We start from the raw sequence: 14564 nt of genomic DNA, 5'->3' as shown, positions 1-14564 counted from the left end.
ACACTTCGTCTGCGATCCGAATACTTGATTTTGATCTATCCAGCGTTCGCGTATCAGCTTTTTTTATTTTCGCCGGAAAACCATGCTCTGACATAATCTGACGAAGCTCATTTCTTTTCACTGAGTCGTACCCTGCTTTAGAATCAAAGAACAGATGGTGAGTCTGCAAATTATATTCCCGAAATTGGTGTAAAATCATCCGCAGGTTAAACATTTGATCCGTGCGTCGGTGATCGGCATTTACGAAAACCAGCCTGGTATTCGCAGACGAAAGATTCCGCAAGAGCTCTCAGTCTGTTGAACAGAACATGCGATAGTATCTTTTATGCCGAATTCAAAAGGGTAATCCATCTGTAATTGGCACTCTTTAGTTTGTGCCCTTTCTTGAAGATTGGGCGTATGCGACCATCCAACCAGCTGGTAGGCAATTCTTCATCCTCCCAAATCTGGTGGATTGATTGATGTAGCTGCTTGTTTCCATGCTTTAGAAGTTCGACGGGGATCTCGTCCTTCTCAGCAGCCTTGCTCCTTAAGAGCCTTCTTAACCTCATTCAGTATGGATGGTTCCACTGCTTGACCTTCTTCGATTATGGTAATCCTGTTCCTGGGGGCTCCTTTACTGCTACCATTCAACAAATCTTCCAACTGGCTGCCACCATTGTTTTGTCGGTCAGCGAATTATCTTCCCGGTCATTGCACATGGCGGGCACTGGCGCAGTTTTGTGCCGCGCACCACTGACAGCTGCATAAAACCTCCGCATATCGTTCCTGTCCATACTTTCCTGCGCTCCAGCAATCAAATGCGACCTTGCTGGTCACAGTCAAATGCGTTCCAAAAACTAGCTTTTCAGAGGCCATAATGGTCAAACAGCCTCCAGTTCCTCTAGCAGTTTTGTAGAGGATTCCTCAAGGCGTCACTTCGGGAAGTCCTCCGGGAGTTTCTTCTGACCTTTTTTTAGGAGTTCCTTCAGAAAACCCTAAAGCAGCGCCATTAGAAATTTTTTAGGAGTTCCCCCGAGAACGACTCTGGGAGTTTCTCTGGGAACAACTTTAAGTTTCCAGGTATTCCTCCAGAATTGCCTCCTCAAATTTATATTAGAGATCTTATGGGAATAGCTTTAGATTTTTAGAAGTTTCTCTGGAAATTGTAGGCGTTTTCTGCCGGAATATCTCTAGGAATTCCTCTAAGAATTCCTCCAGGTGTTCTTCCGTGAATTCCCCTAGAAGCTCCTCTGGAAATTCTTTTAAGAGCTTCTTCGAGAATTTCTCCAGCAGTTCTTATGGGAATAGTTTTAGAAGTTTCTCTGAAGTTCTCTAGAAGTTCCTCTGAGAATTCCTCCAGGTGTTCTTCCGTGAATTCCTCTAGAAGTTCCTCTGGGAATTCTTTTAAGAGCTCCTTCGAGAATTTCTCCAGGAATTGGGAACTATTCTCAAAGTTCCGCTAGAAGTTCTTCTGGGAATTGCAAGAGTTTCCTCCAGGAGTTCCTCTAGGAGTTCATCCGGGAATTCCTCTAAGAGTTCTTCCAGAGACTCCTAAGAAATTTGCTTTAGAAATTCCTCTAGGAATTGCTCCATGAATAGCTCCTATTGGAATTCATCCAGAAGTTCCTCTGGGAATTGTGGGAGTTTCTTCCGAGAGTTCCTCTACGAGTTTCTCTGAGAATGCTTTCAGGAGTGCCTCTGGGAATCCCCCTAGGTCTAGGAGTTCATCCGGGAATTTATCTAAGATTTCTTCTGGGATTTTGTCTAGGAATTCATTTGAGAATTTCGGGGGTTTCCTCCGGGAAATCTTGCAGGAGTTCTTCTTGGAGTTTTTCAAGGAGTTTTTCCGAGAAATTCCTCTAGGGGTTCTCTCTGAAATCCTTCGGAGAATTCCTGCTAGAGTTCCTCTGGGTTTTTTTCTAGAAGTTCATCTGGAAATTGCGGGAGGTTCCTCCCAGAGATGGCATTTCACCGTAGCGATTCACTGCGGCGTCAGTTTATCGACCACAATGGGGATAGGAACATTTTTCACCACACCAAGAAGCCAGTTTCTCTTGTTTTGGGTAGTGGGTAGACCAAGCGCTAGTGCGTGCTCTTGCTCGTTCGCCTTGGATCGAGTGTGGCTCACTCTTTCGCGCGCATCGCTCTCCGGCGCTCTCCCGTGTTTTCACCCAGCAGTCACTGAATCATCACTATGGTGTCGCCGGGGCGAGAACTCTCCGGTGTTTCACCGCAGCGCGCACTCTGGCGCAAAAACCTCACTGGAGCGCGCGCCCGGGTGATTTTTTACACTTTCACCGGAGAGAATTTTAAATCGCACTCGCCGCACTGTTGTGTGGACTAGTGCTCAGGGAGCTAAGAGATTTATTTCTACCCACCAAGCTTGCGCGCATCCGAATCGCAGCGGTGGATCCACATATAAGAGACGGGCTCCTGTTGAGATACACAGCGTGAGTGGTGTATTTTCTATTTCTCTTTCCTACACTGAGGATATGGACATCTCTGGTTCCTCCTAAAATTCTTCCAGGAGTTCGCCGGGAATCTTCTAAAAGTTCCTTCGAGAATTCCTCTCTGTATTTTTCCGGGAATCCATCCGAGAATTCCTCCAACGACGTCCTCTGAGAATTATTCTTGAAATTCCGCTAGAAGTACCTCTGAGAATTGCGATTTTCCTCCGGAAATTCCTCTAGAAGTTTCTCCGGGAATTTCTCTAACAGTTCTTCCAGGAATTCCTAAAGAAGTTGCTCCTGGGATTCCTCTAGGAATTGCTCCATTATGAGTTCCTCTGAAAATTCCTTTTAGAGTTCCACCGAGAATTCTTCTAGAAGTTCCTCTGGGAATTGCGGGAGTTTCCTCTGAGAATTTCTCTAGGAATTCCTTCGGGAATTCTCCCAGGAGTTCTTCCAAGAATTCCTCTGGGAGTTCCTCCGGGAATTCCTATAGAAGTTCCTCCGGAAATTCCTCTACGAGTCCCTCCGGGAATTTCTCTGAGAGTTCCTCCGGGAGGTTCCTCAAAGAGTTCCTCCGGGAATACTTCTAAGAGTTCATCTGGGATATTTTTATAGAAATTCATCTAGGAATTTCGGGGGTTTCCTCGAGAAATCCTGCAGGAGTTTTTTCTTGGATTTTTTTCTAGGAGTTCCTCCGGGAAATTCATCTTGGAGCCTAAGTAGCACACTTGTCACAGAAGAGTCACGGCGGCGCAGGTTTTTGTTGCGCAGAAGTTACTGTGACTTACTTCTAACAAACAAATAATTATTTGCGCAACAAAAACCTGCGCCGCCGTGACTCTTCTGTGACAAGTGTGTTAATTGGGAACTCTTTGGAACTCTTCTAACAGTTTTTTCCAGACATCCCTCCGGGAATTCCTTTGAAAGTTCCTCTGGTTATTATTCTTGAATTTCCGCTAGAAGTTCCTCTGGGAATTGCGAGAGTTTCCTCCAGGAATCCCTCTAGAAGTATTTCCGGGAATTCCTCAAAGAGTTCTTCTAGGGATTTCTAAAGAAGTTGCTCCAGGCATTTCTCTAGGAATTGCTCCAGGAATTCCACTAGTAGTTCCTTTGTAAATTCCTTTAGGAGCTCCTCCGGGAACTCTTATTGAAGTTCCTCTGGGAATGGCGGCAGTTTCCTCCGAGAATTCCACAAGGAATTTCTTCGGAAATTCTGCCACGAGTTCCTCCGGGAATTCCTCTAGAAGTTCCTCCAGGAATCATTATAAGAGTTACTCTGGTAGTTTTCTAGAAATTCATCTCGAAATTGCTGGAGTTTCTTCCGGGAAATCCTGCAGGAGTTCTTCTTGGATTTTTTCTAGCAGTTCCTCCGGGAGTTTCCCTGGGAATTCTGCTAGGAGTTCTCACGGAAATCCTTCCGGTAATTCCTGCTAGAGTTCCTCTGGGAATTCTTCTCGAAGTTTATCTGGGAGTTGTGGGAGGTTCCTACTGAAATTCCTTCAGGAGTTCTTTCGGAAATTCCTCTAGGAGTTTTTTTTTTCGGAAATTCCTCCGAGAATTCCTTCAAGAGTTCCTCTATGCATTATTCTTGAAGTTTCGCTAGAAGTTTCCCTGGGAATTGCGAAAGTTTCTTTCAGGAATTCCTGTAGGAGCTTCTTCGGGAATTCCTCTAACAGGTTTTCCAGCAAATCCTAAAGGAGTTGCTCCAGGAATTCCACATGGAATTCCTTTGAAAATTCCTTTAAGGGTTACTCCGAGAATTCCTCTAAGAGTTCCTCTGGGAACTATTCCTGAAGTATTGCTAGAAGTTCCGCTACTAATTGCGAGAGCTTCTTCCATGAACTCCACTAGGATTTCTCTAGGAGTTCTTTCAGGAACTCCTAAAGAAGTTGCTCCAGGAATTCTTCTAGGAATTACTGTATACATTCCACTAGGAGTTTCTTTAGAAATACTTTTATGAGTTCCTTTGGGAATTCTTCTAAAGTTTCTCTGGGAATTGCGGGAGTTTCTTCCGACAATTCCTTCGTGAATTCTTCCAGGAGTTCCTCCATAAATTCCTCTGGGAGTTCCTCCGAGAATTTCTCCAGGAGTTTCTCCGGGAATTCCTCTAAGAGTTCCTCTGATTTTTTCTATAAATTCATCTGGGAATTTCGGGAGTTTCCTGCGGGAAATCATGCAGGAGATCTTCTTGGAGTTCTTCAAGGAGTTTTCCGGGAAGTTTCTCGAGGAGCGCTCCCGGAAATCCTTCCGAGAATTCCTGTTAGATTTCCTCTGGTAATTTTTCTAGAAGTGAGTTGCGAGTGTGAGTTGCGGAGGTTTTTTTTTTTCAAAAATTCCTCTAAGAGTTCCTCTAGGAATTATCCTTGAAGTTCCGCTAGAAGTTCCACTGGGAATTGCGAGAGTTTCCTCCTGGAACTTCCCTAGGAATTTCTCCGGGAGGTTCCTCTGGAAATTGTGGGAGTTTCCTCCGAGGATATTCTAAGATTTTTCTGGGAGATATTTTGAGAATTCTTCTGGGAATTCTTCTACAAATTCTACATCTATAAATTGCGGGAGTCTCCTCTGGATAATTCTGCAGGAGTTTTTATTTTAATTCATCTAGGAGTGCCTCTGGGAACTCCTCTGGGTGTTCCTCCGGGAATTCCTCTAAAAGTTCCTTTAGGAATTGCGCGAGTTTGCTTAGGCCTTAGATGCTCCACGCAATGACAAGGAAACATTGAATATCGTTAGATATCTATCCGCATGGAATCATTCCACAGAGCTACGATGCCATATCCGCCTCATTTGAAATGAATCCACCCGCAAACGGATCAAACGTTCGGCGACAATCAGCAGTGGCGACAACGTTCGTTCGTTCGCTCGTTCTTTCGTTTGTTGTTACAATTTTCAAGGTGTAGGTCAGTACCGTCGTCCGTGTTGTTGGTTGGCGGTTGTCCGGGTTGACTCCCGATAGATACACAACTACTAGGTAAAGGCACTGCTGCGCTTGCTTTTAAACGAAACATTCAGCGCCGCGAACGACATTGAACCTGTAGTAGCACCTTTTGATCCAGTCAGCAGCGCTGAGCACACTCACCGGGTAGCTTGTTGTTCTGGTGGGGAGGAGGCGGAGAACAGCGTAGCTGGCACCTTGCCTTTAGTTGAAGACGGTATCTTGTTAATCTTGGTTCGCTGACAAATCGCTTGTCGTGTCCGCGGGGAATCGATAACAAGAAAACGGTACATGTTGTTGATGAATAATGAGACAATTCGCTGAGAAAAAGTATTGTTTCAGGTGAATGTTTTATGAACCAGTGGTTTCCAACCTAGGGGAATTGACCCCCCGAGAGAATCGCAATTTCGTTTGCCATATTTAGGTGTCGCGATGTCCAATCTAAGCTGTTTCAATACCAAAATCCTAGTCGTCTTTAGTCGCAGTGGCGGTATTTTCCCACCCTCGCATATAGAAAGACCAGAGGACACGTAATAAAATTCCGCCCTCATCAAAAACAACAGCTGCACACCTGTAAATGCTGTGACGATATTGAATCGGAACGTGACCAACGACGCCGCCGGTCCCGTCGAGTGCCAGCTATTTACATGTTCGCATATATTCGCCCAGTTGTTTTCGAGGAAAAACTTTACACCTCTGCAAAACATCAACTGGGATCGGATGAAGAAAAGTCACGCTTTCGGATCGAATGTTTTCCGACCGGTCGCACCTTTACTTCAGCGCAGCGGTGTATGTAATGTAGCCGAAATTTGACCCATTCAGAAAGAGCAGCAACCAGTTTGTGCCAAGCTACGAGCGACCATGCGTTTCCACTTAGTCATCGCTGTCGCGTCTCCTAGTACGTCTACGCGTTTCACTCAGTGGTGATGATGGGTGCACTTTATCGGTCACCAGGGTAAGACGCAGAATTTCGCCACATAAAAGAAAATTGGCTGAAAGTCAATGACTGGGATGTTCATCAACGCATAATTCGCCTGGTCGTAAAATCAAGCAACAATGACGACGATGGAAATAAAATCGGGTCAAGTACGAGTTTCGTTCCGTTCCATCAAAACAACAATCGATATTGTCCTCAGCGGCGATACCCATATCGTCGAACTCGAGAATCCATTTGGCGCCTGAGAATATTCATAAATCTGGACTCGACGGCGCACTTATAAATGTTTTATATACCAAAACAGCTTCTGTGTCTGTTGATCTGGATCTGGACGACGATGGCAACTACAAATATAACACGCAGAAAACGACACCAAGTCGTCGTCGTCGTCGTCGGATCGTCGGCGAGGATGGCGCCGCCGTGATGTGACGGTCAAGTGAAATTCCAATGCCGCCGCTGTCGTCTTCGCTGGGAAGATCGCAAACGGCTGCGAGTGGAAATATTTTAAAATCCTTCGCCTCCAGGCCCCCTTGGTCTACTTGAGGGTGAAAATTCTCAACACTCAAGAAATCACTCATGAGGAAACAGACAAAAATACACGCTCATTAAAGTTGTACCTACCGACCTGGTCTCCACTCCTGGTCCGCTTATTATTCATCCGCTAAAACGATGAACTGCTCTGCTGAGGTTAGATCCGCATTTGATGGAGACTGTAAATCTCCGTGGTGCAGTGCTGGTCGATCCGAATCAAAGGCTTAGATATCCACGAGGAAGGAACCGCGTAGTAGAGCAATTAAACCGTCACTCTTTGATGCGAAGTGGTTTGCCGCTTTTACGTTCTGTAGACACGATCGTAAATATGTTCTGTCCAATCCAGGATATGCTGTTCATAATTTTTATCGCCAATAAGGTTCTGTTTCTGTTGGGAAGTAGGATTTCAAAGCTACTTTTCTAGGAAAATTACAATTTGGAACAGTGTAATAACTTAAAGCAGTTGTTAATCTTTACTTTTTGTAAAAAAAAAACCTCCATAAACTATTTATTTATTAAAAAGCAAACCCCTTTTAAAATGATTTATGATATAACGTTACAGAGCCAGTATGCATGTCGTGCAAATAATGTTCCAATACAATAGAGCTCATATTGTTCTCCAATGGCAAAGGCTTCTGCTGGCGACAGTCGATAAACGAATTGCCCGCTATCGCCATCGCTCATCGCCATACCAAGAACTCGAAAGGAATAGCATCCCCGAAAGGAGAGAAGCAAATTTCGCACTGTCATAAATTATCACAACTTGTACGGTACGGTACCAGTATGTACAAGTCTTCCCTCATTATCGACATTCACCTATGCGCAAGCAGGACACTGACTGCACTGACTATATGATTAGATCCGTCCCGTCCCTCCATAAGAAGGGCGCCTGGGCAACAGTGCGGCCATAAATTTTGTGTCACAACATTATGGCGCATAATCAAAAACCGTCCTCTTGAGATTTTCTCTTCACGTGGCTGGAGGAATCGACGGTTTTTGCTGGTCAGCGCTAGCAAGCCACAATCCATCCATCCGTCCAACTATGGTGTCTTTTGCCCTGAAATATTCTGGAACGTTCGCCAGATGGCTAGCGGGGTGTGCGCATCCAAAAATGGTCAACATAATGTGCTGGGACAATAATGCATTTATAACACCCATTACAGAGTACAACACTAGTTTAGATTTTACTCTTGGAGGGCATTAAATTCTACTACTTGTGCTCATTTTTAGACACATAGAACTACTTCGTCTGCGGAAAATGTTACAAGAGTCTGGGGACAGATGACTGAATGATAAATGGTCAATAGGCCTTTGACTGCATGTTTAGGCTATTTTACTTTCTTTTGAACACAGGCTGTTTCTTCTAGGAAATTGACCAAATGTTCCTCGGCCATCTGTACATTCGGCCAGCTAGCTTTTCGACCATTTGTCATTCGGGCAACTGTCTTTCGGCCATCTTTCATAGGACCGTGCCAAGCACTCGACACTGAAGAAACATGACTTACAACAGACTAGTTTTCTATTGCAACTCTGGTAACGAAAATCGCAGTAAAAATACTATACAACCTGTAACCAGTTTTTTATTCTGTTGTGGTCGGGTAATATTAAACTTAACACCATTGTTTTGCCGCAATACTCAACTCATCACAGCCACGAAAAAAAAAGCTTTTCGTATTAATCGTTCAAAAATGTCTTTTTCCTCACCAAAGTTGGCAGCAGGGTGTGCGCGCGAGCGGTTGCATTTTAAAAACTGTCACGCGTTTTCTTTGCTCCGCGTTGTTTTGAATATGGTCGGCTGAATTGAGAAAAGTCTGGTCGCAAGGCCGGAGTAACAAATGTAGGGTATATATTTGCCCATATAACATGATCAGCGTACGCAAAATATGGCACCGCAAGCGAAAAATAGGCAACAAAGAAGGCACGACGACAATGCTTTGTATTTTCGTTAGCAGATAATGACAAAGATCGCTCCCGAGTTTGTTCATAACAAAAACGGTAGGAATATTTGTCTCGTTCTATTCACATCATGATTTTCGCATTGTTTTACTACTGAAACTCAACTTTGAGGTTTGCAAGAGTCCTAATTCGTCCAAATGCTTATGAATTCGATGATGTGGGTCGAAAATTTCAGCAGAAAAGTCGGAATATCGGCACACGCACGGCAAGCGATGTTTGTTTTATTGCTCTCATCGCCTGACATGCGCTTGTTGCGGAGCGCCTTTGTTATCAACATGCACCGCTTAGGACAAAGCGTTTGTTTTTCGACGTGATCCGTTTTTCGTACCCTGAACATGATAAAAATCCAAAACACTAGCGTATAAACAATGATAAAAGAAATTTTTTATAAAGTAAAAAATGCATTAAGTAGTACTTCATGCCAAAGGAAGGAAAATGAATGAAAAATTTTTAATTAAAAAATAGACTGCAACAATATGTTGTGAAAAGAATCACAACATATCACATACACATTGCCAGTAGACAGTAGTAAGTTCTTATGATAAAAACCAATGCGAGAAACTTGCACTACTTTTATTTTTCTTGCCCTACATTTTTTTGTCAAGTTAAATTTTATCGGGGCCCCTGAAATGTGGGGGCCCGTCCCCTCTAAATCCGGCACTGGCTGGTGGTCTTATGCCATCCGCAAATTTTACCTCGAAAAGTGATTGCAAATTGATTTTCGGTGTTATATATTTCTTTTTTGCTGTTTCGGCGTATCAAGTAGTGTTGAGTGGGATAATTCACTAGGGAATCGCGCCACTTGGGCGATGGCTTCTATATTCGTCTGTTTTCCACTATAACTCAGTCAAATTTGAACTAATTGACACAACTTTTGGAATGTGGTGAGATAGGTATAGTATCTACCCGTGTGCAACATTTCAAGTCAATTGGTTCAAAATTGACTGAGTTATAGTGGAAAACAGACGAATATAGAAGCCACCGCCCAAGTGGCGCGATACCCTATTTAGTGAGATTGTTTTTTATTCCCAATAATAAAAAATGTAATTGAACTACTTTGACAACTTTTTCTCGTGTACATCCGTCATATGTGTTGATAAAATCTACACGGAATATCGCAAATAGCCGCTGCTTGTGCGCTAGTGGAGCAAGCTTCCATGCTTTTCACCATAATTTTTCATTCTCCCTGCATTAAAGCGCAACGTCCGTGTTGGGATGCAGCATGAAATAACAAGAAGAAACTGCGACCTTTATTGTAAGACCATCCCTCGGACACCCACTTCCGGACATCTCTAGCTAGCAAGTAGAGCTCAGTCTCATCGTTCATTGTGGAACGTGGGTCGCTGACAAAAGCTGCATGCACCATTACAGCCTGACCTCGAATATTGTCCTCCTGCGGATTGCAGGTGAGCGCTTGTTACTATGCTTTATACACACTTAATTTTGATTACCGAGTTCGGTATTGCTTTTTTCACTGAAAATTTTCTTTGCTTCGCTGAGCAACATGACGTTTTCTTCCAGCGAAGGCTTACGCGATACAGGAAATCGCTGAATTTGACACTAATACAGCAGAAAATCTGTCAACAATAACACAATACACATGCATTTTCTGCGAAAAGCTCTATTTGCGTGACAACAATCCACTCCCATGACTAACGGGCGACCGCCGTCAAATATCAGGATTGCCAACTGCCCGGCGACTGCTGTCAGCTCTCTTTGTCGCCGAATCTGGCGCTGGGTCTTCGGCGCGGAAACCCAAAGGTGGGAATAAAATTTTGGGGTTTGCGCGCAATAATTTTTTGACGAGGTTAAAACTGCTGAGCACCGAACTCGTTCAGCAAAAATTTATTGTTTACCTTTTCCATACGATTTTGACAGTTGTTTTACTGAACCTCAGTAAAATCGATTACCATACCGAGACTACCGAGATCGTACTGCTGTTATAATCTCGTCAAAAAAGTACCGAACAGGCAATTCAGAAATAAGTGTGTAGTGTTCAGAGTACATGCATTGTAGTATGATTCTTCTTCTTCTTATTCTTTCTGGCTCGACGTTCCAACTGTAACTTGGCCTGCCTCGCTTCAATTTAGTGTTCTTTGAGCACTTCCACAGTTATTAATTGAAGGGCATTCTTTGCCTGCCATTGCATGAATTAGTATATTGTGTGGCAAGTACAATGATACAATGATGGAATCGAACCAGCCGTCTCCGGATTGGCGATCCAAAGCCTTAACCGCTAGGCTAGCTGGAGACCCCACTGTGGACTGTAGTATGATTATAGTACCGCAAATTTGTAACAAAAACAAAAAAAAAATAGATAAAATTAACTGTAACTATAGTTCTGAAAGCCTACTATATAATAGGGCACGTTCGATAAATAACTAGATTTGTAGTAATGAGCTGACTTTTTGTATGGTGCGAAGGTAAATTCACCCTTTTCTGCAATGAAATGGTGCAAAAAGAGAAAGGACGATTCCCGAAAAAGACGGGCGAGAACGTCAAGCCCTAGTGCGGTAAAGCTGGGTCCATTGAACACCGACAAGCAGTGAGCTCGAAGGTATTCACCATGGTGGCTCCAAAGAGGATCCAAGATTATAATAACCAGAGGATGACAAGATATCAACAAAAAAGGAAATGTACTGAGATCGTAGTCTATCGTAACAGAAAAGCGAAACATTCAGGGAATTAATCGCTGACAGATATTTTTTTAAATTGTCTAATTATTCTTGAAGGGCTGCTAGATGGTGAGTCGATAAAGTGCATCCAACATAGCTCTAGTCCTTACAAGTTCCTACCTCATGCTTCCACGGGTCAATAGATGATTCCTTGTCTAATTTGATCCTGTTTGAGCAAAACTTTGGGAAGCTGTATTGCTGAAGAGACAAGAAACGCTCAAACAACATCAATTTAGGCGAAGAATCATCATAATACCCACGCTTTTTGCTTCATTTCATTGTAGTGACGGAAAACTTACTTCTTTACATGCAAAAAAACGAGCTCCTTACTACAAATCTAAAACCACACCGATCGTGTCCTATTAATTTAGAATATCGAAATTGGTATTTTTTTTACTAAATAAGGACAGCGGAACACCAAATTTGAATGTATTATACCCGATTCTTTTTTTTTTTTGCACTCTTCTTTTTTTCTGACATAACTAACTTAGTCAATTTTGAAGCTATTGACTTGATTTTAGAGGTTAAGGATATAGTACTGACTCTGGCTGTGTCTCCCTGTGTATAAATTTGCATGTGAATCGGTTGAAAATTGACGAAGTTATGATCAAAAATCGACCCGAGCAAAAAATAATCGGATGTACTATGTTGCAATTCGGTTTTAAGATTAGTTCGCTAACATCTGCATTGTTAGGACCTTAAAGTATTGGGATTCCAGTATTTACACAATGAAGAGAAAGCTAATCCAAAGCATCATCTGTTGGTTCTTTGTGTACATGCAGTTGTCCTTGCAATAACAGAGGAGCAACCGCGGGCGGTCAATCATTCTCATGCTCATGCTCATGCTCTAACATCTGCATTGTTAGGACCTGATCCACCGTATTTGTTCAAGTCAAATAATTTTGTTCACTTTAGCATTAGTTTACTGACCCCACAATGTACAGTGGCAAAAGTTTGAACTAAAAAATATACATATTGTAAAAATGTGCGCCAAAAAAAGTCATGTGATCATCTAACCTACCACAAGATTTCTTTCGTTTATATTATCCCCCATCAGCTGCTACACTACATCATAATAACGATCGTTCAACGAAGGTAAAAATTACACAAGAATGTGACTCTGTCGAAAAATTCCCCCAAACAGCCGTATATTTTGTGCGGTTGCCAAGTGGCGAACATGCCAGTACAGTGGAATGTGGTGATCTCTTCCATGAATATTTCCAACGGCGGACGAGTGGCAGTGAAAACTAAAGCAACTTACTTCTATAATTAAGTTGTCTCTCTACCTAGGATCATCCTCGCATCGTCGTGTCGCCTTTTTCAACGAAAAATGTGAATCATTGATGATCCAGGCGGGAGTATCGAGGGAGCTTAACCATCTTCACTTGCACCGAGAGCTGGTCGGTCGGTCCCTTGGTCAGTGGAATGGAATATTTGGCACCGATTTCAGACGATCCAATTTTGGATCGAAAAATAATGAAACCTTCTCTCTCAAAGGTAATCCTCCATTCACACAATCCCGAGGCGATGTTAGGTTGGCTTACGTGCGTAGGATAGTGGGGAGCGATTTTTTTTTCCTTTCAAGATGATCGGTTAATTTGATCGGCTACGATTAGCTATTTCGATATTGAGTTAACTGGAAATGTGCACTTGTTGTCAAATGAATGAATTACGTGGCAGCACTTAGGTCACGTCCCAACTGATTTCTCTTTCATTCATCATTTTCTCAAGCTGATTTAACGCTATAGAATTCACACTGACTGGTGATACCGACATGTAGTAATTTGTCGGAGCACATGATGCTTCGCTTACGTTTCGATCAGAGTAGAAATAGTCACCTGATATGAACGTACGGTGAACTGTAAATATGTATACCTATATCATTTAACACGGGTCCAAAGATGTAAACCGCGGAATGATTACATGTTACAATTTGCTACATGTGATATGCATTATTCATAAAGCGTATAATCGATTCTTATATTTCGTTGCTCTTAGCATTGTTCTTTACACTTTTGTATTGTTCAATGTGAGGAATGACGAAGTCACATCTCGAATTTTCAATAGCACAAATCTGAAGAACCGAAAGTCAGATTGCGCTGAAAAATTAATCGATTGGTCGCCACCAGCGGATAACCAATCGATCAACTTTTCACCGCAAATCAACATTTGGTTCTTCATATTTATGCTCATGAAAAATCAAGGGCTTCGTTATATCTGCATTCTAAAATGGCTTTTTCTGCTATTTTATAAAAATGTCCTTGGTCTTGGAAGTCTTCTAAAACCTCTCAGAAACTCCCTGAAATGCCCTAGAACATCCCTAAAACCACTTGAAACACGCTGAAATGCCTTGATACCTTTCTTAGAACCTCTTTGAAATTCTCTTGGAAACTGCCTAAGACCCCCAAAACCCTCACAAACCAACTGAAATCCTCTGAAACGTCTTGAGAACCCCTGCTCAAACCTACTGAAACTCTCTTGGGTGCATTCTGAAATCACCCGAAACCACTTTCAAATGCTCCTGAAACCCCTCATAACTTTATTGAAACGTCTTCAAACGCTTGATACCCCTTCAAAACATCTTGATACCTTCGGAAACCACTCCCCGAAATGCCCTGATACCACATGAAGTTGCCTAACACGCCTTGAAATGTCTCAAAATCCCTCTGAAAACTCTTCGAATCTCCCTTGAAAGCTCCCTTAAATCCCCATGAACCCCCAGAAACGTCATGGAAACGCTTCGAAACGTATTAAACTCTTACGAAACATCGCAGAAAGTATGACGAAGGCAACCGTGCGTACCAAAGCTGCAGCTTGTCGAATTGTTCTTCATCACCATTCAATTTTCACTTCTCCAGATTCACTTATTGTACTGACCTTCAATTCACTTCCCACAAAAGCTCTTCACTTTACGGCACTTCAAAGTTGGATTTCATTGCTGCAAAATGCAGTAAAAGCGGCCCAATTATTGAATCAAACTGCTTTTTCCCGTCGGTAAATTGTAAACAAACAAGTTGCATTCATTCTTCGAATATGCAGGCAAATGTGTGCGTGGATTTTCTGCATGCGAAACATCGTATTTCACCACAAAGATAGATTTA

General features: G+C 42.7%; 1 protein-coding gene across 3 annotated transcripts in view; it reads left to right on the top strand.

The window, feature by feature from the left end:
- LOC109422366 (uncharacterized) overlaps positions 1-14564 on the top strand; it is a 144247-nt gene that overhangs the window by 99232 nt on the left and 30451 nt on the right. The gene's annotated exons all lie outside the window — the stretch shown is intronic.

Source organism: Aedes albopictus, chromosome 3 (assembly GCF_035046485.1).
Source record: "Aedes albopictus strain Foshan chromosome 3, AalbF5, whole genome shotgun sequence".
In the NCBI taxonomy this organism is placed as follows: domain Eukaryota; kingdom Metazoa; phylum Arthropoda; class Insecta; order Diptera; family Culicidae; genus Aedes; species Aedes albopictus.
This window is presented reverse-complemented; position numbering and strand designations above follow the sequence as displayed.